Consider the following 23,301-nt stretch of genomic DNA (forward strand, 5'->3'; position numbering starts at 1 on the left):
ATTTATTTTTATTTTTATTTTTTATAAAACCAAAAGAAGAAGAGAAATTTGATTTGCATAAGCTACATTAAAACTGAAACTAAGGATGGAACAGTCAAGTATCAAGAGAAGAAACATGGCTCCATCAATGTAGCCCTTGATGGAGTATACACTTATTGGAATGTAGTACACACGGCTGCACACACCCATTCAGATCTGCTAGACTTTCTATTCATGCACAGCTGAAATCAGAGCTATCTAACTTGAAAAAAAATTTCAAAGATCAGCCCAGGACAATTCACAATGCCAATTTAGTAATGTTAATTGTAATACAAACCTATTCAAAACCTGCCCTGGTTCAGTCTTGCTGTAGCAGGTTTGCTATCGTAGACCTGCTATAGGTCTGAACTCTAATAGAAAAATGGTGTGGAAGTGCCACTTTGCATGAAATCTCTTGAGGCATAAAAAATTATCAGATTAAATATACTTTTCTTCAACCAAATCAGCTCAGATAGTTTGGAGTACAAGTTATTTAATACAGCAAAGTATGCCCTGTATCCTGCTCTGTTCACAACCCCAGTTCAGATCTAGGTGATTGCAGATCCAAATTTCTTCAACCATGACTATCCAATTGTTTTTGGGAGATAGCAGATTTTTTTGTAGGGTGTATTGGGGTGATGATAACCCCCAATTATCCTTTAAATTTACATCAGTTCAGGTCTGAGTTCAAGAGAACTCAGATCTGAACTGTTGCAGATCTGCTACAGCAGAACTCAGATCTGAACTCAGATCTGAGTTCTGATCCGAATCTTTGGTTTCCATGGTTCTTTCTCTCTTTTTTTTTTTTTCACTATCTAAATATATTTTTTTTTCTTTTTGCAATGAAAGAAAAGAATAATAAAGGGCTGATAACAGATTTTTTTTTTTTTTCTGAGTATTGCAGTTCTGCTATAGCAGAGTTCAGGTCTGAACTCAAGTCTGAGTTCGGATATGAAATCTCAATTGCCTTACCTTCAGTTATTGCTACCAAATTGTTTTTGGGGAATAGCAGAAGTGCCCTAGGGTGAATTGGGGTGGTGATGACACCCAATTCCCCTCAAAATTTCATCAGTTCAGGTCTGAGTTCAGAGGAACTCAGATCTGAACTGTTGCAAATCTGCAATAGCAGAATTCAGATCTGAACTCAGATCTGAGTTCTGATCCGAATTCTCAATTGCTCCTCTGGTTGTTCAAAAGATCTCCCCCTTTTTTTTTCATTTGTTTTTTTTTTTCTTTTTGTAATGAAAGAAAAGAATAATAAAATCTGAAACACAAGCAACTCTTTTCGGCTGAGTGCTGCAGATCTGAAATCTGCTGATCTGAGTGCCGAATGCAACTCAGATCTGCAACACTCATCTTTATGTGAATTTTTTTTTTTTTTTTTTTTCTTTTTGAAGGGAACAACATCAAGATTGAATAGAAATCAAATATGCCTTTATTAAAATGAAACTGAAACCAAAAAAAAGAAAGTAATCTACTTAAGAAAGAAGAAACATAACTACAGTAGTACAGCAGTTGCAGTCCAAGCTGAAATGAAAAAGTTAGCAAATTAACCCAACTATGAATGCAATGCTGAATGAGATCAGATTAAGAATGCTCAATGTTTCCTAATATTGTTTCTCTAAATCCCCGGCAACGGCGCCAAAAACTTGATGTGTGGCTCATTGTGACACTAGCAAGTGCACTAGCCGTTCAAGTAATAAAGTAGTGAGTGAAGTATCGTTCCCACGAGGATTTAGGAAACAATTACCAATACCAAATTGAACATTTCTTATCTGATCAACAAATAAATCAAAACTCTAATGAAAGCTAAGAAATCCTAAATTAAAATCTATCTAAATCATTGGTCCAATTGCCTTCAATTCAGGTTAGAAGAGTAAGCAGTAAATGTCAATCTCAGAATTCAGCAATCTATCAATTTGGATCATTCGAATGAATCATGATTGAGCCTTGGTTTGGTGAAACCCCAAGGTCATGAACAGCCTCTCTCAAGTGCATGTTCATCCTATGCATGAGTGACGGTTCTTCTATCTCTAGCAAGAATCTAATCCTCATGCATGCATTTCTTCAAACACTTCTAAGGCATCAATTCAAATCTGAATTGATCACCAACTGAATTGTGCAAGTTATCTCTAACCTTGCACTCAATTCAGTTCTTGAATAGTAGATCTGAATTCTTAGAGTCTCTCTCAAGCACTCTAGGAATTCCAAGCTGTAGATTAATTTGCCCAATCTGAAATTTGCAGATCTGAATTCTCTTTCAAGCAATTCAGATCTTGCAATCACAGATCTGAGAATTCAGATCTGAGTTTTGAAGGTTAGTTGGCCGAATTGATCTGCAATCACACCCTTATTCAAGAAACTTCAAGTACAATGCATGATCATTTGAATGAATCAAAAAGAATTAGATTGCTGAACTGAAATTTTACAAGCTGAAATACATCAAGGAAGAATGGAAACAAGGAGAAAGAAGAAAGAACATATAACTAAGAAACTGAATTCAAATCAAAAGAGAATGAAACTACAAATGATTTATTACAAAAAATCTTTGAATCATAATCCCTCAATTCGAACTCACCTTCTTCTTCGAGCTTGCTTGTCTTGAACTTCCTTCAGCCCTTCTTCTTCTTCTTCCTTGCGCCTAGCCTTCTTCTCTTCTCTTCTCTCAAGGTGGCCGAACCTCTAAGAGTGGGAGAGCCTTTCTCTCAAGCAATTGAACAACTTTCTCCCCTCCTAGAGGCCTCCTTATATAGTTTTTCAAGGGGGCTCTTGCCCCTTCTTGAAGCCTCTAGAATGGGGTGTATTACACCCCTCATGAACCTTCTAGAGTGCTCCCTCCTTCTCTTCAAGAAACTCCTAGAAGTTGCCGCCCCTAGCTCCCTTTGGGCTGCTATTTGGGCTACAACTTAGCTTGCTTTTGAGCTCATGTGGACTACACTCTAGGCTGTTATTTGGGCTAAAAATGGGCCTTCCTTGCTGGGCCGAATTCTCCTCATAGCTAGGCTTTATTTTCTGGGGTTTTCTCAAGGAATTCACTTGCTCTTTTTGGGCCGAAGTGCTCTCTCTTGCTTCTACGACCGGGCTGGACTGAAATTGGTCTTTTTGAACCTTCTTTTCTTGCCTTTTTCCTTCCTTCTCTTGGATTGATTATCCCTGAACCTATTCTTAGCATTAAGCTAAATTAAGGCAAAAATTAATAAAACCGGCATAAAAATCCATGCTAAAGTCCTCAAAAATTATAGATAAATTGTAAGTTCATCAATCTGCTTACCACACTCACCGCCTGAGCAATGTCCGGGCGAGTGCACAGCATGGCATACATGATGCTCCCTACGGCTGAGGCATAGGGAACGTCTCTCACGCTCTCAATCTCCTCAGAAGTCTTGGGAGACATCTTCTTGGAGAGAGTGACTCCGTGCCTGAAAGGAACGTTTCCTTTCTTGGAGTTCTCCATGCTGTACCTCTTGACAATTTTGTCAATATAAGCAGCCTGGGATAATCCAATTATCCGCTTCGATCTATCTCTATAGAGTCGAAGACCCAGTATGTATGAAGCTTCTCCAAGATCTTTCATGGAGAATTGCTGTGATAGCCATACCTTGACCGAAGTCAACATTCCTACATCATTCCCAATGAGTAGGATATTGTCCACGTACAACACCAAAAAGGTGATTTTATCCCCACTGGACTTCCTGTAAACACAGGGCTCATCCGGATTCTGCTCAAAGTCAAACGTTTTGACTGCAGAATCAAAACGGATGTTCCAACTCCTAGAAGCCTGCTTAAGTCCATATATGGATCAATTAAGTTTAGATACCATGTGTTCCTGACCAGCAGCAATGAAGCCTTGCGGCTGCTGCATGTAGATATCTTCACTAAGATCTCCATTCAGGAACGCGGTTTTGACATCCATTTGCCAAATCTCGTAGTCATGGTACGCTGCTACAACTAGCAGGATCCTAATGGATTTAAGCATGGCCACGGGCGAAAAGGTTTCCTCATAGTTGATGCCTTCTTTCTGAGTATACCCTTTCGCCACCAAACGAGCTTTAAAGGTCTCAATCCTGCCATCGGGGTCCTTCTTCCTCTTGTAGATCCATTTGCAACCAATTGCTTTTACCCCAGAGGGCGGATCCACTAGAGTCCAGACTCCATTGGTCTCCATTGAGTCCATTTCAGCTCTCATGGCCTCCACCCACTTCTGGGAATCTATGTCTAACATAGCTTCTGCGTAAGTTACGGGATCATCTTCACTAGTCAAGGTTTCCACCAGGTAACTATCCTGGTCATAACCATATCGGACTGGTGGTCTGGATACCCGGGTGATTCTTCTAGGTTGGTCATTACCTGGAATTTGTGGGACATCTCCCACTGCTCCTGAGCTCTCCTCATCAAGAACTATTTCCTAATGATGGGTGTCCAGGATGTAATAGGATTCTAAGAATTGTGCATTTCGACTGCAGAACACTTTCTGCTCACTCGGGTCATAGAATAGATAACCCACTGAATCCTTTGGGTAGCCTATAAATAGGCAACGGCTGGTTTTAGATTCCAACTTGTCCGCACTTGTTCTTTTAACGTGTGCAGGACAACCCCAAATCATAAAGTGTCTTACACTTGGCTTCCTTCTGGTCCAAAGTTCCTATGGAGTTTTCAGAACTGATTTGGTTGGAACCCGATTCAGCACGTAGATAGCAGTCTCTAATGCGTATCCCCAAAAGTATGTGGGTAATTGTGAGCGTACGAGAAGCGACCGGACCATGTCCAACAAGGTCTTATTCCTCCTCTCTGAAACACTGTTGAGTTGAGGTGTAGTAGGAGGAGCTAGTTGTGCTAACTTTGAACCCCTGCAGTGAGTTACACGCATGAGTGAAGCCCCGGAGTCAACACACCAGGACACAGAAGTAACTAACATGTTAGTTTCTATGACACAAGTTTCGATGTTACCTTTCTTAGATTCTAGGTAGGCAGGACAAATACTCTTCCAGTGGCCGGTCTGCTTGCAGAAGTGACAGACATCAGATGCCTTGTTCTTCTTCTGCTTCTTAGGTTTGGCAGCCTTCTTCTGAGGCTTCTTTGCCTTTCTCTTTTTCTTGCCCGATTTGTTAGATTCAGCAAGCATAACCACAGGCTCAGCCTTCATGAGTAGATCCTCGGCTCTCTGCAACATATTGCTGAGTTCCTGGACGCTGACATTCAACTTATTTATATTGTAGTTCATTGTGAACGCATTGAAGGAAGAGGGCAAAGAATTGAGGATGGCATCCACTTGCGTGCCAAGATCTAGCCCGGATCCAAGAGCTTCAAGTTCGTTAATGTATCCCATCATCCGAAGACAATGGTCATGAACTTTCTGCCCTTTGGTCATCTGCGCGGTCATGAACAATTTCAGGACCTTCTGTTGAGTAGAACGGTTCTGCTCTTCATATATTGTTCTTAGACTGTCCAATATGTCCTTGGCTAGTTCGATCTGATCGAACTGCCTCTGTATTGAGTTGTCTAATGAGGCAATGACAAAGCAGCGGGCTAGGGAGTTCTTATCCTCCCACTCTTGGTAGTCCCTCCTACAGGGCTCAGAAGCCCTATCACCCAGATGTTCTAGGGCAGGATTTTTCACTACCTTGTCTAACTTTTCGGAAGTTAGGACCAGCATAAGATTTCTGTACCAGTCGGCATAGTTTGGGCCCTTAAGTTTGTTATCATCTAGAAGCTTTGCAAATTGACCGTTTGCCATTTTCTGATAAAATAGCAAAATCATTAGTCCACAACCTTAGTTTGATTCATGTTACCTACATAGATATGGCTTTTAATCTATGTTCCATTCCCATTTGTTCATCTCTGAGATTTCCCTCCTTTCTCAGTGACGGAGACAACGAAATGTCTCTGGAAATGTGGGAAATCACATGGGGTGCGTGAAGCCAACTGTTTCAGCTGCATAACCTCACCACCTTTCTGTGACGGATCATATCCACTCATCAAATGAGTTTCCCTTTGGCCTCTGTCAGACAAGGTTCAGAGCCATTTTCAGGTAAACCTTTCTGTCCAGTGAGTGCTTACCCATCATATTCAGGTTACGCCAAGGTACCGTGAGAGAGTTTCCATTTTCTGGTGAAGCCCCTCCCACATCGGTCTATGACGCCCCTATCATCTTATGAAACACTTTAATAGATCCAACAGCAAATGGATAACCCAATTTTATGGTGCGTTTCCTCATTACTGAAGGACCCATCATTGTGCTAATGACGGAAGGCCTTTAGAGAGTCCATCATATGGGTCTCCCTATCACTTGCATTCATATTTGCTGGAGGGAACAAAATTACGCCCTAGTTTTAATTTACGTCAAACTAGAGTGGCTCCCACTGACTTTCATAAAGTCAGATTTCTTGTGGGCATTAATCGGCTAGGGGTTCCATACGCATTACTTTTCAGGGTTTTGGGGCTGACCAAGCAAAGAGGGGTCATCCAATGACCTTGAAGGACACCATGGCAATGATGTGCATTCAGCCATGGTGTGCGCAAGAGCCACTAACGAGTCTTCATGGGCCAAGTACTTATGGCCCATGGTCGCAGCACATCAAACATCCAAACATCACATGTAAAGGAGGAATTGATCCAATCAATTAACTGCTGTAAAGCCCATTGAATAGCCCATTGAAATCTAAGTCATTAACAATTAATGACTACTAGGTGTATGGGCAGAATCGCAGATAGCAGTTCGGCCCATACAGCTTATCTCACAGTAATGGGCCTTTTGCAGTTTTAACCCTTTAAAACTGGGCTTTACAGGTGAGCCGAATTAATCCATGTAATTGAACATGAGATTTGGAACAGCAAGTGTGAGAAATACAGACTGAAAAATAGTCCCTATCGAACCCCAGATTCGGTCCAAACAGTTTTGGTCCAATCTAGTCCAAGAGGATCCAAAACTGATTTTCAATTCAAGAATTAATTCATGAAAGATCTGAAATTAATAATTTTGATTTCAAACAATCACAAATCACACTATGGACTATTTGCACCACCTGCAAAACAGAGGTTAATCACAAGGGTTGCAGTTTCACATACTGCAAATCGCAAAAAGCGATTTCTCCAACTGCAAATCTCTAGCGCCGCCTTCTTCTTCCTTCTTCTTTAATCAAGAAAAATAACAGAAATCCTATTTCTATTAATTACATTCTTGATCAAATCCTATACATTCAGTCTAAAAAATAAAAAAAAATATTTACAAACCGAATTAAATAAATAGAAAGAAAAAGGGTGCGCAGACTATCTACGCCAAATCTGCACTAAGATCTCCAGGTTCGAACAGTCCATTAAATCAAAATAAATAAAGAACAATTCTAAATAAATTTTGGATTTAATAAAAATTAATTTCAGATCAATCGCCCTTAACAAGAAAAAGTTTCTTGAAATAAAGAAAACAATCTGCGCAAATCTTGAAAGAACACCTTCTATCCATCTGCGCAGGGTCAGATCTGATTTTCTTTTGGTTCAAGATTTGAACCTATGGCTCTGATACCACTGAAAGAATGGTAGAATCCATCTAAGGGATGCCATAAAGGTTGCGGAATGGGTGGGCGAATTTCAAAAATTTTCCTACCTTCTCCCAACTAGGAATCATATTCCCTAAATTTAGAATACAATATTCAAGGATCCTACTTGAACCATAATCAAACCAGATCTGTACCAAAAGACAAATGGGAGGAATATACCTGATCCAGAGAAGCACTATCTCCCAAAGTTGGTGTTCACGCCCAAAGAATACTCCAAGATCCGTTCCTACTGAAAATGACACAGCTGTGGATGGAATAGAACCAGCAGAGTGCGTCCTACACACTGGATCCTTCACAAGAATCCTCTGGAAGTACTAAACACTGAATCTTTTTCAGTCTTTCTTGCAAGACTGATGTCAAGAACAGATCTCTTGACTTTCTTTTTCTGCAAAGATCTAATCTTGCAAAAACAGATGGCGGCGGCAGGAGGAGAACTCCAAAAGTGAAAAAGCTAAATTGCTTCTTCTTTCTTTTTCTGGACTATGAGATCTGATCTCAATTCACAGGAACCTTTCTTGCGATTTCTCTTGATTCGAAATCTGCTGTATTTCTCTCCTTTTTGGTTAGGGTTTCTCCTCCTTTCTTCTTGATTAAGAATCCTCCTAATTAGGAGTTATCCAAATCCAAATCAGTATTTGGATAGGGGATAATCTTAATCCTATCTGCAGATAAAGTTAGCTTACTCCTGATCTTATCAGGAGGTTACCAGATTCAAATCTAATTTGAATTTGGTCTCCAAGAGTGGATAAGGCTAAAGGCTTAATCCTTTTACTAACATTAATCTCAGATTCGCCCCAAGGATGGGTGATCATATCAGCCCACCTCGAAATGGGCTTCTGGCCCATTAAGTGTTTAGTGTCTAATTACTTTCCAATCTGCTGCCCAGTTGGACTTCTTTGTATGGCGTGGGACCCAAGCATTGATCTACATACCAGCCACATGGATTCGGCCCAGCCTTTAATACAAGGCCCAGCTGAATTCACTAAAAAACTCAATGAACCCCTGGAGTCCATCATATGGACCCTATGGGCCCAACACTTACATTAAGTGGTCCCTGCGCCAAGCCATCTTATAAAAACCCAGGGACTGTGGGCAGGTGCAAGATTAGCCCATCAGGTATTATCCTCAATGGTCTTACACTTAACCTCTCAGCCCTTATTGATCAAGCACTGCCCGACAAGAGAGGATCTCTCCCTCGGCTGCAAGGAACAGTGCCGCACTCTCCTCTCACATGGATCCCAGGAATTATAACCATTTGCAAACAATTTGAAACCATACATATATATATAAATATATTAATTTTGCAAAACAAAATTCCAACGATTGAAATCAACTGCCGGCAGTTTTGGTTTCCATCAGAGAGAGTGCATTCCCGATCATTACCCTTTGTCTGACAAAGTGGCTGATTCTGTCACTATGATCACCCACTCAGATGAATTCTCAAACTGCCCCAACATACCCTGGTTTTGATCCCCGCTAAGGATCTCACTGATTGGCATATCAAAGGCAGCCTGATCCAACATCTAGTGAAGTGTCATAATCGAGTCTAGGGTTAGTGATGTGTGGCTCATTGTGACACTAGCAAGTGCACTAGCCGTTCAAGTAATAAAGTAGTGAGTGAAGTATCATTCCCATGAGGATTTAGGAAACAATTACCAATACTAAATTGAACATTTCTTATCTGATCAACAAATAAATCAAAACTCTAATGAAAGTTAAGAAATCCTAAATTAAAATCTATCTAAATCATTGGTCCAATTGCCTTCAATTCAGGTTAGAAGAGTAAGCAGTAAATGTCAATCTCAGAATTCAGCAATCTATCAATTTGGATCATTCGAATGAATCATGATTGAGCCTTGGTTTGGTGAAACCCCAAGGTCATGAACAGCCTCTCTCAAGTGCATGTTCATCCTATGCATGAGTGACGGTTCTTCTATCTCTAGCAAGAATCTAATCCTCATGCATGCATTTCTTCAAACACTTCTAAGGCATCAATTCAAATCTGAATTGATCACCAACTGAATTGTGCAAGTTATCTCTAACCTTGCACTCAATTCAGTTCTTGAATAGTAGATCTGAATTCCTAGAGTCTCTCTCAAGCACTCTAGGAATTCCAAGCTGTAGATTAATTCGCCCAATCTGAAAATTGCAGATCTGAATTCTCTTTCAAGCAATTCAGATCTTGCAATCTCAGATCTGAGAATTCAGATCTGAGTTTCGAAGGTTAGTTGGCCGAATTAATCTACAATCACACCCTTATTCAAGAAACTTCAAATACAATGCATGACCATTTGAATGAATCAAAAAGAATTAGATTGCTGAACTGAAATTTTACAAGCTGAAATACATCAAGGAAGAATGGAAACAAGGAGAAAGAAGAAAGAACATATAACTAAGAAACTGAATTCAAATCAAAAGAGAATGAAACTACAAATGATTTATTACAGAAGATCTTTGAATCACAAACTCTCAATTCGAACTCACCTTCTTCTTCTAGCTTGCTTGTCTTGAACTTCCTTCAGCCCTTCTTCTTCTTCTTCCTTGCGCCTAGCCTTCTTCTCTTCTCTTCTCTCAAGGTGGCCGAACCTCTAAGAGTGGGAGAGCCTTCCTCTCAAGCAATTGAACAACTTTCTCCCCTCCTAGAGGCCTCCTTATATAGTTTTTCAAGGGGGCTCTTGCCCCTTCTTGAAGCCTCTAGAATGGGGTGTATTACACCCCTCATGAACCTTCTAGAGTGCTCCCTCCTTCTCTTCAAGAAACTCTTAGAAGTTGCCGCCCCTAGCTCCCTTTGGGCTGCTATTTGGTCTACAACTTAGCTTGCTTTTGAGCTCATGTGGGCTACACTCTAGGCTGTTATTTGGGCTAAAAATGGGCCTTCCTTGCTGGGCCGAATTCTCCTCATAGCTAGGCTTTATTTTCTTGGGTTTTCTCAAGGAATTCACTTGCTCTTTTTGGGCCAAAGTGCTCTCTCTTGCTTCCATGACCGGGCTGGACTGAAATTGGTCTTTTTGAACCTTCTTTTCTTGCCTTTTTCCTTCCTTTTCTTGGATTGATTATCCCTGAACTTATTCTTAGCATTAAGCTAAATTAAGGCAAAAATTAATAAAACCGGCATAAAAATCCATGCTAAAGTCCTCAAAAATTATAGATAAATTGTAAGTTCATCAAATACCCCCACACTTAAGCTTTTGCTTGTCCTCAAGCAAAGACATCAGCCATAAACTTAACATTCCCCCCTTCTGTTCTCACCATTTACCTGGTGAACTTTTTAAGATAGAAATGCATTGAGTAGTCGGGGAACTTTTGTAAGTGCTCAACTCTTATTTTTGTAAATTACCATTTAAGATATGTATCAGATCCGAGGAAAGGAGAATATGAATTTCATCATAGTCTAGCCTTCACTCCTAATTCATATATAAATCAGCTCCTTAATTGTCAAGGTTAATAATCAAATTTCACTAAGTTTCACATCTATAACTAAATCTCTATGAGAGTTCAACTTTAGAGTGCCCCTTTGAACCTCAGTTGTCACCACAATTACTTATTTCTAAGGGTGAGTGCATTTTATGCTCCATCTCACCTTTTTTTTTTTTTTTTTTTTTTTTCGGTGTGAGTGCATTTTATGCTCCATCTCACACTTTTCTCTCTTTTTTTTTTTTTTTTTTTTTTTTTTTTTTTGGTGTGAGTGCATCTTATGCTCCATCTCACACTGGTCACTTGTTTGAGGTAGGTAAATAGGACTCATGTTCTAAGCTGCTAGTTTTACTATTCAGCTCAGAATAGCGGAGTCAATTTGGGCTTTTGTCCTTCTTTGCAATTATTGAACCTCAAGAATTAGCACTTCAGATGTGCACTAGCTCTCTTGACCATTAACAATGAAATCAAGGGCTTCCATACACATGAAGGAAGTTAGGGCTAGTCATGCTGAAAGGCATATTCAGCTCCCCTTTTCTCCTGCATAAATCAAATTGGGTCATTCACAAGAATAAAAACTTAACAAGTACATCAGTCTCCCTCAACTCATTGAATTCCTTCTTAAAAAAAAATCATCAAATAAATAGTAATGAACTTGAGGGGTTCCAGTCTTTTTTTTTTTTTTTTTTTTTTTTTTTCTGATGTCATTGCTTGCATATGTGTGTTGGGGTGCATGAGGTGCATGGTTTCAACCCCCATACCCTAGCCTCGGGCTCACTCCCCCACACTTGAGAGTCATACTTGCTAGAGCAAACTGAAGAAAAGAAAATGATGAACTGAGTCCTTAAAGAATTGGAATTTTGAGAAAAAGATCTTTATTTTACTAACTAATATTCTAAAAAGATAAATGACAAAAAGATTCCTTAACTTGTTCATGAGCAAGCATAAGAGATTATTGGTTATCTAGATAAACAGTGGATGGAGGGGGTACAGTACTGCCCATTAAATATGGTTTTAGGCGCTGACCATTTACTTTAAACGTGCCCTGAACCGGGTGGGTGAGTTCTATAGCCCCATGGGGAAAAACCTGTGAAATGGTAAAGGGTCCAGACCACCTGGATCTCAGCTTACCTGGAAACAAGCGGAGACAGGAATTATATAACAATACCTGTTGGCCTACATAAAAGTCCCGTCTCAGCAAGTTCTTATCATGCCAGTTTTTTATTCTTTCTTTATAAACTTTGGCATTCTCATAGGTGGTAAGTCTGAATTCATCCAATTCATTCAATTGCAACCGCCTTTTAACCCCTGTGGCCTGAATGTCAAAATTTAAGAATTTAAGAGCCCAATAGGCCTTGTGTTCCAATTCAACTGGTAAATGGCATGCTTTACCAAAGACCAATCTGTAGGGGGACATGCCAATAGGTGTCTTAAATGCAGTTCTGTATGCCCATAATGCATCATCTAATTTGATGGACCAATCTTTTCTGGTGGATGCTACGGTCTTTTCCAGAATTCTTTTGAGTTCCCTGTTAGCCAACTCCACTTGGCCACTGGTTTGAGGGTGATAAGGGGTAGCTAATTTATGTGTAATTCCATATTTCTGCATTAACCTCTCAAATTGGCTATTGCAGAAGTGAGTTCCCCTATCACTAATTATAGCTCGCGGAGTGCCAAATCGGGAGAATAGCTTCTTTAGGAAGTGTACTACCCTTCTTGAGTCATTTGTGGGTAAAGCCATGGCTTCTACCCATTTGGATACATAGTCAACTGCAACGAGGATGTACTTATTCCCAAAAGAATTCGGGAAAGGTCCCATGAAATCTATACCCCAAACATCAAAGATTTCACAGATTAAAATATTGGAAAGGGGCATTTCATTCCGTCGGGAAATGTTTCCCGATCTTTGGCATTTGTCACATGTGGACACATACCGATGGGCATCTTTGAAGAGTGTGGGCCAATAAAAACCTGATTGCAAAACCTTGGCTGCCGTGTGACTAGCTCCAAAATGACCTCCTGCTTCTTTATCATGGCAAAATTGGAGTACCGACTCCATCTCCTCCTCGGGGACACATCTCCTTATGATCTGATCTGCACACAATTTATACAAAAAGGGTTCCTCCCACAGATAGTATTTTACATCAGAAAAGAATTTCTTTTTCTGTTGATATGAAAGGTTAGGAGGAAGGACTTGTGCAGCTAGATAATTAGCAAAATCAGCATACCAAGGATATGAGTATTTCTGTATTGAGTACAACTGCTCATCCGGAAATTCTTCTCGAATGTTGCTGGTTATCTCCTCTTTTGAGCTTACCGTGTCCAATCGGGAGAGATGGTCAGCAGCCAGGTTTGCAGCACCCTTCAGGTCTCTAATCTCAATGTCAAACTCTTGCAATAAAAGGATCCACCTGATCAGTCTTGGTTTTGAGTTTTGCTTGGTAAGCAAGTGCCTTAATGCCGAGTGATCTGTGTGGACAACAACCTTGGATAATATCAGATATGAACGAAACTTATCAAGTGCAAATATTACTGCTAACAGCTCCTTTTCTGTGGTGGTGTAATTGAGTTGGGGTCCAGTCAAGGTTCTGCTAGCATAGTAAATTGGCTGAAAATGTTTGTTCATTCTTTGTCCTAAAACAGCTCCTATAGCAAAATCACTCGCATCACACATCAATTCAAATGGGAGGGTCCAATCTGGTGCTATCATGATAGGTGCATGGATCAATTTGTCTTTCAAGATGTTGAAAGCATGAAGACATTCAGTTGAAAATTCAAAAGGCACTTCTTTCTGAAGCAAGGTAGATAATGGCTTGGAAATTTTTGAGAAATCTTTAATAAACCTTCTATAAAATCCGACATGTCCTAAGAAACTTCTCAAAGAACGAATAGATGTTGGGGTTGGTAATTTTTCAATTGCCTCCACCTTGGCCTTGTCGACTTCTATACCTCTTTGAGAGATCTTGTGTCCAAGCACTATGCCTTCTTGCACCATAAAATAACATTTCTCCCAATTCAACACAAGATGTGTTTCTTTACATCTAGTAAGCACCTGTTCCAGATTATTCAAACATGCATCAAATGAAGAGCCAAAAACTGAAAAATCATCCATGAAGATCTCAATAAATTTTTCAACCATATCAGAAAATATAGACATCATACATCGCTGAAAGGTTGCTGGGGCATTGCATAACCTAAAGGGCATCCTTCGGTATGCAAAGGTTCCATATGGGCAAGTAAAAGTGGTCTTTTCTTGATCTTCTGGTGCAATTGGTATCTAGTTATACCCTGAATATCCATCCAAGAAACAATAATACTCATGCCCGGCTAGCCTCTCCAAAATTTGATCCATAAATGGGAGAGGGAAATGGTCCTTCCGGGTGGCTTCATTTAATTTTCTATAGTCAATACACACACACCATCCGGTAATGGTTCTAGTAGGGATGAGTTCATTTTTCTCATTTGGAACAACAGTCGTACCCCCTTTTTTGGGCACAACTTGCACAGGGCTTACCCAAGAACTATCAGAAATAGGATAAATGATCCCAGCATCTAACAACTTAATTATTTCAGCCTTTACCACTTCTTTCATGTTGGGATTCAGGCGCCTTTGGGGCTGAACGGAAGGCTTGCTGTCCTCTTCCATCAAAATTCTGTGAGTGCAGATTGATGGATTAATGCCTTTGATATCTTCTACCTTCCAAGCTATAGCATTTTTGTGTTCCCGCAGCACTCTTAATAATTTTTCTCTTTGTAAGGGATTCAGTGCTGCGGAAATTATCACGGGGAGATCTGATGGTTCCTCAAGGAAAGCATACTCTAAATGGGATGGTAATTGCTTCAGTTCAAGGGTGGGGGGTTCTTGGGGTGATGGCTTACCTGATGGTCCGGGCAATTTGCCTAAGTTCTCTAATTTAAGAAACCCCTTTCCCTTGAATTGAGGCTTATCGTTCAGGTATGCTATCATGAGGTTTATTTTTTCATTTTCTGTTTCTTCAAGTTCTCCCTGCTGGAGGCAAAGTTCAAGAGGATCAGTTATTCTACTTACCTGGAAGCATTCATCAATTGTCAATTCAATGGCATCAATCATAAAACAAGAATCATCACTAGAGGGTGCATGTTTCATAGCATCAGACATTTTAAAAATTATCTCCTCATCTTGTATCCTAAGGCTGAGTTGTCCTTGTTGGACATCAATCATTGCTTTCCCAGTAGCCAGGAAGGGTCTCCCTAGGATAAGCGGGACCTCCACATCTTCTTGCATGTCTAACACAATGAAATCAACTGGAAAAATGAATTTGTCAACTTTAACTAACACATCTTCTATGATCCCCCTAGGATGTCTAATGGATCTATCAGCCAATTGTAATGCCACTCTAGTGGGTTGGGGTTCATTCAACCCCAATTTCTTGAAGATAGAATATGGCATTAAATTGATGCTAGCTCCCAGGTCACATAAAGCTTTTTCAATTTTTAAACTGCCAATGGTACAAGGAATAGTGAAACTCCCTGGATCTTTGAGTTTCTGAGGCAGCTTGTTCAGAAGGATAGCAGAACATTCCTCATTTAATGCAACTGTAGCCACATCTCCCAGTTTCCTTTTGTTTGCCAATAATTCCTTCAAAAACCTTGCATAGTGTGGCATCTGGGCTAAAGCATCAGCAAAAGGAATATTAATATGTAAACTTTTAAATATTTCAAGAAACTTACCAAATTCCTTCTCCAATTTTTGTTGCTTCAGCCTGTTAGGGAATGGAACTTGTGGTTGTTGGTGCATCCCTTGTTGTGCTTCTGGTTGTTCCGTCTTCTGTTGTTTGGTTCCAAGGCTTGTTTCTGCCTTGGGTTCAGCCCAATTCTTCTTTTCTACCTCAGGCAACTCTTTTCCACTTCTTAAGGTAATAGCTTGCACCTGCTCTCGTGGATTCACTTCAGTGTTGCTTGGAAGAGTTCCCGGCAGTCTGGAAGAGATTAATTGTGCCAATTGCCCCACTTGGTTTTCCAGGTTTTTGATTGAAGCTTCCTGGTTCTGGAACCTAGTTTCTGCACCTGCTATAAATTTTGTCATCAGTTCCTCCAAATTGGATTTCGGTTCAGGCTGATGATAAGTCTGGTGGAACGGCTTGGAAATATGCTGATTTGGCCAGGACTGGTTTGAATGTCCCCTCCATCCTGGATGAAAAGTATGGTGACTCTGGTAACCCTGCTGTCTTGACGAATTGCTGACATAGTCAACTTGTTCAGTAGATGGTCTGAACTGATTGCCAACTTGGCAGTCTGTACTGATGTGGCCTCCCCCACACAATTCACAATTAAGAGGCTGCACATGCATGGCAGCTATCTGCATTTCATCTATTTTTTTACTGAGTGCTCCTATTTGTGCAGCTAGTGCTGTATAAGTGTCAACATTATGCAAGCCTTGCTGCTTCCTAGTTTGAGTCCTTTCCGAATGCCATTGATAATTGTTGGCTGCCATTTCCTCAATAAGTGCATGGGCAACCTCAGGAGTTTTATTATTTATGGATCCTCCGGCTGCAGCATCTAATATGGTCTTATTTGAGTTAGTAAGACCATTATAGAAAGTCTGCACTTGCAGCCAAATGGGGAGGCCATGGTGAGGAACTCTCCTTAACAGCTCCTTGTATCGTTCCCATGACTCATATAAAGATTCCCCCTCTTGCTGGAAAAAAGTAGTGATGTCATTCCTCATTTTAGCAGTTTTAGAAGGGGGAAAATATTTAGAGAGAAAACGGCTGGCCATTTCGTCCCATGTGGCTATAGATCTTGCCGGTAATGAGTTCAACCAAGCTTTGGCTTTATCCTTCAAAGAAAATGGGAATAACCTCAGCCGGATGGCATCATCACTTACCTCATTGTGTTTGAAGGTGTCACAGATTTCCAAGAAGTTAGCAATATGGGCATTCGGATCCTCATGGGCCATACCACAAAACTGAACCGTATTTTGTATCATTTGGATTATGGCCGGTTTAATTTCGAAGTTATTGGCAGCAATAGTTGGCCTGATAATGCTGGAGACAGTCCCGGTGAGGGTAGGCTTGGCATAATCCATCATAGTTCTTTGTTCAGCCATTTCTTGTGCTTCTTGTCTGACTTGCTTAGCAGCTCTCAAACGGACACGGAGAGTCCGTTCAATCTCTAGGTCGTAAAGGATCTCTTCCAGTTCAGGTCTGCTTGTCATAAACTGTTAAAGTCAAAGCAATAAAAATGCCAATATTCACAAAAGAAAATAAATAACTAATCCTATCACACTGAAAATGTAAAGTGAAGTATTGGAATACAAAACCTACATCCTATCATGAATAAATGAAGCCGATTATACTAAAAGCAGATTTAAACCAATCATCTTATTCAAGGTTCCTTTATCTACATCCATCGATTGCAACATCTGAATTCAGACCCAATTTAGATCTGAGTTCAGATCTACAAGTCTTTGGTATTGTTAGTCTAGAGAAATTAATAAATAATAATTCAGATCTGAGCTGGATATCTCATACACACTCATTGGTATACACTACAATATACATCCATTAAGGTTGGAATCAATTCTGTGATGCTTTAGGGCTGAAATCAGATCTGATCTGAAAAAAAAAAAAAAATTAAAAGGATCTGAAATAAACTAAAACCAGTCCTGAGTTAGGCTTGGGTTAAAAACTCTACAATTGAAGCTCAAACCTGTATAGCTGATGCATATCAAACACTTGCTAAGACCTGAAAATTGGGTCTGCAATGTTTGGTATTGCAAGCTATTCGGCCCATACAACTTTTGTAGAAATCTGAAATCAGGTCTGCTAACTGTTGCACTATAGCAGCCCTGCTACAGATCTGAATGCTAAAAGAAATACTTGGAAAGTGCTAATTTTTCTTAAATATCTGAGGCATAACAATTATTCAATCCAAACATACACCTCCTTAGCTAATGTAGCTCGGTTACAAGTGGGTAAAGCCAAGAATTCAGTCCACCCAGAATTCATAGTATGCTCTGTATCAGTTCAGTCCTCACATCATATCAACTGCATTTCAGATTTGAATTTCTCTCATTCTTTGCTATCCATTCACCCTTGAGGCAGGTTGGATGTATCCTAGGGTGGATTGGGGTAGTGATGGCACCCAATTCACCTCAAACTTGCATCGGTTCAGATCTGAGTTCAGAGGAATTCAGATCTGTAACAGCAGAATTCAGATCTGAACTCAAGTCTGAGTTTGGATCTGAATTCTCAATTGCCTTACCTTCAGTTATTGCTACCAAATTGTTTTTGGGGAATAGCAGAAGTGCCCTAGGGTGAATTGGGGTGGTGATGACACCCAATTCCCCTCAAAATTTCATCAGTTCAGGTCTGAGTTCAGAGGAACTCAGATCTGAACTGTTGCAGATCTGCAATAGCAGAATTCAGATCTGAACTCAGATCTGAGTTCTGATCCGAATTCTCAATTGCTCCTCTGGTTGTTCAAAAGATCTCCCCCTTTTTTTTTCATTTGTTTTTTTTTTTTTCTTTTTGTAATGAAAGAAAAGAATAATAAAATCTGAAACACAAGCAACTCTTTTCGGCTGAGTGCTGCAGATCTGAAATCTGCTGATCTGAGTGCCGAATGCAACTCAGATCTGCAACACTCATGTTTATGTGAATTTTTTTTTTTTTTCTTTTTGAAGGGAACAACATCAAGATTGAATAGAAATCAAATATGCCTTTATTAAAATGAAACTGAAACCAAAAAAAAGAAAGTAATCTACTTAAGAAAGAAGAAACAAAACTACAGTAGTACAGCAGTTGCAGTCCAATCTGAAATGAAAAAGTTAGCAAATTAACCCAACTATGAATGCAATGCTGAATGAGATCAGATTAAGAATGCTCAATGTTTCCTAATATTGTTTCTCTAAATCCCCGGCAACGGCGCCAAAAACTTGATGTGTGGCTCATTGTGACACTAGCAAGTGCACTAGCCGTTCAAGTAATAAAGTAGTGAGTGAAGTATCGTTCCCACGAGGATTTAGGAAACAATTACCAATACTAAATTGAACATTTCTTATCTGATCAACAAATAAATCAAAACTCTAATGAAAGCTAAGAAATCCTAAATTAAAATCTATCTAAATCATTGGTCCAATTGCCTTCAATTCAGGTTAGAAGAGTAAGCAGTAAATGTCAATCTCAGAATTCAGCAATCTATCAATTTGGATCATTCAAATGAATCATGATTGAGCCTTGGTTTGGTGAAACCCCAAGGTCATGAACAGCCTCTCTCAAGTGCATGTTCATCCTATGCATGAGTGACGGTTCTTCTATCTCTAGCAAGAATCTAATCCTCATGCATGCATTTCTTCAAACACTTCTAAGGCATCAATTCAAATCTGAATTGATCACCAACTGAATTGTGCAAGTTATCTCTAACCTTGCACTCAATTCAGTTCTTGAATAGTAGATCTGAATTCCTAGAGTCTCTCTCAAGCACTCTAGGAATTCCAAGCTGTAGATTAATTCGCCCAATCTGAAAATTGCAGATCTGAATTCTCTTTCAAGCAATTCAGATCTTGCAATCTCAGATCTGAGAATTCAGATCTGAGTTTCGAAGGTTAGTTGGCCGAATTAATCTACAATCACACCCTTATTCAAGAAACTTCAAATACAATGCATGACCATTTGAATGAATCAAAAAGAATTAGATTGCTGAACTGAAATTTTACAAGCTGAAATACATCAAGGAAGAATGGAAACAAGGAGAAAGAAGAAAGAACATATAACTAAGAAACTGAATTCAAATCAAAAGAGAATGAAACTACAAATGATTTATTACAGAAGATCTTTGAATCACAAACTCTCAATTCGAACTCACCTTCTTCTTCTAGCTTGCTTGTCTTGAACTTCCTTCAGCCCTTCTTCTTCTTCTTCCTTGCGCCTAGCCCTCTTCTCTTCTCTTCTCTCAAGGTGGCCGAACCTCTAAGAGTGGGAGAGCCTTCCTCTCAAGCAATTGAACAACTTTCTCCCCTCCTAGAGGCCTCCTTATATAGTTTTTCAAGGGGGCTCTTGCCCCTTCTTGAAGCCTCTAGAATGGGGTGTATTACACCCCTCATGAACCTTCTAGAGTGCTCCCTCCTTCTCTTCAAGAAACTCTTAGAAGTTGCCGCCCCTAGCTCCCTTTGGGCTGCTATTTGGTCTACAACTTAGCTTGCTTTTGAGCTCATGTGGGCTACACTCTAGGCTGTTATTTGGGCTAAAAATGGGCCTTCCTTGCTGGGCCGAATTCTCCTCATAGCTAGGCTTTATTTTCTTGGGTTTTCTCAAGGAATTCACTTGCTCTTTTTGGGCCAAAGTGCTCTCTCTTGCTTCCATGACCGGGCTGGACTGAAATTGGTCTTTTTGAACCTTCTTTTCTTGCCTTTTTCCTTCCTTTTCTTGGATTGATTATCCCTGAACTTATTCTTAGCATTAAGCTAAATTAAGGCAAAAATTAATAAAACCGGCATAAAAATCCATGCTAAAGTCCTCAAAAATTATAGATAAATTGTAAGTTCATCAGTCAGGTGTAACTTTCCAGTTTTGCCCATCTATCTCCAAGGTCCAGGGCAATACTGGAAATCTGGTCCGGTTCAAGGATTCAAGTAATCCCATACTGCATGTGCCTCTGGTCTTACCCTGATGGCTGAGACAGGCCATCGCAACACTTGGTGGCACACCAGTATCAGCCTTGGCAGGATTAATCTCCCCAGACTTATCCAACGGCTGTGAACATTTAAAACTAACACGAGTCTCTATAAATGTCTAGTTTTAGGGTTTTACACAGAATTAAACCAAACAACATGAATCAAACATGCACTTTATTTATTTCCACTAAATAACAAAAGTATATCAAATTAGATTGAAGCTAAGGGCATACAAAAACTGTCTAACACTGATGACAAAGATAAGACATCATTCATCACCGAACACGACACCTGCTGCTAAAAGGTGATGCCTTTTGGACTAAAGAATGATAGGATCACTTACCTAAGGTTAGTGAATAAGATTTTCAAAGAGAATATTTGGAGGAACATTGAGGCCTATGTATACGACATGGTTGTGAAGAATCTTAGGGCTAGTTAGCACACCTCAAACCTTAGTGAGACATTTGGGGTATTGAGGAAATACAACATGAAGCTGAACCCTACTAAATGCACCTTTGGGGTCATTTCGGAAAAATTCTTAGGTTTTGTAGTCACCCAACAAGGCATATAGGCCAACCCTAAGAAGATACAAGACATATTGGACATGGAGCCCCATTAGTCATTTAAAGAAGCCTAGATGCTCACCAGCCAGGTCATAGGCCTTAGCCGATTCATGTCCAAGTTGGCCAACCAGTGCATGCCCTCTTTCTGAGCCACCAAGAAATTGAAGGACTTCTAATGGAAAAAAGATTTCCAAAAAGTCTTTGAAGAATTAAAATCCTATCTCGCATCGCCACCATTACTCACGCGGCCCATCCCAGGAGAAACCTTATTATTGTACCTCTCAACCGGGGACAATCGGGGACAACGCAATCAGCTTGGTGCTGGTTCAGAAGGACAATGGAATTCAGAAGATAGTATATTACATCAACAAGGTCCTCCATGAGGCCAAGACCAGATACCTAGAAGTAGGAAAAATAGCCTTTGCACTAGTGGTCTCGACTAGGAAGCTAAGGCCTTACTTTCAAGCCCATAGAATCTCGATGTTGACAAACCAACCCCTCAAGTAGGTGCTCTCGAAGCCTGAGACTTCATGTTAGCTAACCAAGTAGGCTATCAAGCTGTCAGAGTTTGACCTACACTATCAACCGAGTCCAAAAATAAAGGTACAAACATTGACAGATTTCTTGGTTGAATGCACCTTCAGTCGTGACCAACCAAGCCTCCGAGAATGAAGAGGAGCCTTGACCGACCTGGACCTTGTTCATAGATGGATCCTCTAACACCAAAGGAAGAGGAGCTACTCTCATACTTCTCACCCTAGATGGTAATGAGCTGGAGTATGCTCTACGGTTTAATTTGTTTCCCTACTTCCAACAATGAAGTTGAGTATGAGGCCTTGCTCATTGGCTTCTAACTAACAAAAGATCTCAAAGCCAAGCACATTGAGCTTTTCAGCGATTCATAATTAGATGTAAAACACGTGAATGGAAATTCTGAGGCTAGGGAGCCAAATAAGGCCAAATTGAAAGAATGGTAGGACCCATCTAATGGACGCCATGAAGGGTGCGGAATGGGGGGCGAATTTCAAAAAAAATTTCCTACCTTCTTCCAATTGGGAATCATATTCCCTAAATTTAGAATACATTATTAAAGGATCCTACTTGAACCATAAACAAACCAGATCTGAACCAAAAGGAAATAGGAAGGATTATACCTGATCCGGAGAAATAATATCTCCCAAAGTTGGTGTTCACGCCCAAAGAAGAAACCAAGATCCGCTCCTGCTGAAGATGACACAGCTATGGATGGAACGGAACCAGCAGGGTGTGTCCTACACACTAGATTCTTCACAAGAACCCTCTGGAAACCTTGAACACCGAATCCTTTTGTCTTTCTTGCAAGAATGTTGTCAAGAACTGATTTCTTGACTTCCTGTTGCTGCAAAGATTCAATCTTCCAACAGGGAGTGGCGGCGGCTAAAGGAAGAGAAGTCCAGGGATGAAGAGGGCAGAACTGTCTCTTCTCTCTAGAGTCTGTGTGAGATTTGATCTCAAATTGCAGAATGTGTTTCTTGCTTACTCAAACCCCTAGTTCGAAATCTGATATTTCTACTAGGATTTTCTCCTCTTTCTTCATGATTAAGAAACCTCCCAATATTTTGGGAGTTATCCCAATCCAAATCAGTATTTGGATAGGAGTTAATCTTAATCCTATATGCAGATTAAGTTAGTTAACTTCTGATCTTATCAGAAGTTTACCAGATTCAAATCTAATTTGAATTTGGTCTCTAAGAGTGGATAAGGTCAAAGACCCAATCCTTTTACTAACATTAATCTCAGATTCGCCCCATGAACAGGTGATCATATCAGCCCAGTTCGAAATGGGCTTTTGGCCCATTAAGTGTTCAGTGTTTAACCAGTTTCCAATCTGCTGCCCAGTTGAGCTTCTGTGTATGGTGTGGGACCCAAACATTGATCTACACACCAGCCACATCGGTTTGGCCCAGCCTTTATTATAAGGCTTAGCCGAATTCACTGAAAGACTCAATGACCCCCTTGAGCCCATCACATGGACCCTATGGGCCCAACACTTACATTAAGTGGTCCCTAGGCCAAGCCATCTTATAAAAACCCAGGGACTGTGGGCAAGTGCAAGATT

The 23,301-nt window shown here is 40.2% G+C and overlaps 1 non-coding gene across 1 annotated transcript; it reads left to right on the plus strand.

The window, feature by feature from the left end:
* Nucleotides 1–16,588: 16,588 nt before the first annotated feature.
* LOC148878108 (small nucleolar RNA R71) lies at nt 16,589–16,695 on the plus strand. The gene has a single exon (XR_016106145.1). It is a non-coding gene; the product is annotated as a small nucleolar RNA R71 (small nucleolar RNA).
* The last annotated feature ends 6,606 nt before the right edge of the window (nt 16,696–23,301 follow it).

The sequence above is a fragment of the Nelumbo lutea genome, chromosome 1 (assembly GCF_056320005.1).
Source record: "Nelumbo lutea isolate HS-2025 chromosome 1, American lotus-T2T, whole genome shotgun sequence".
NCBI lineage: Eukaryota > Viridiplantae > Streptophyta > Magnoliopsida > Proteales > Nelumbonaceae > Nelumbo > Nelumbo lutea.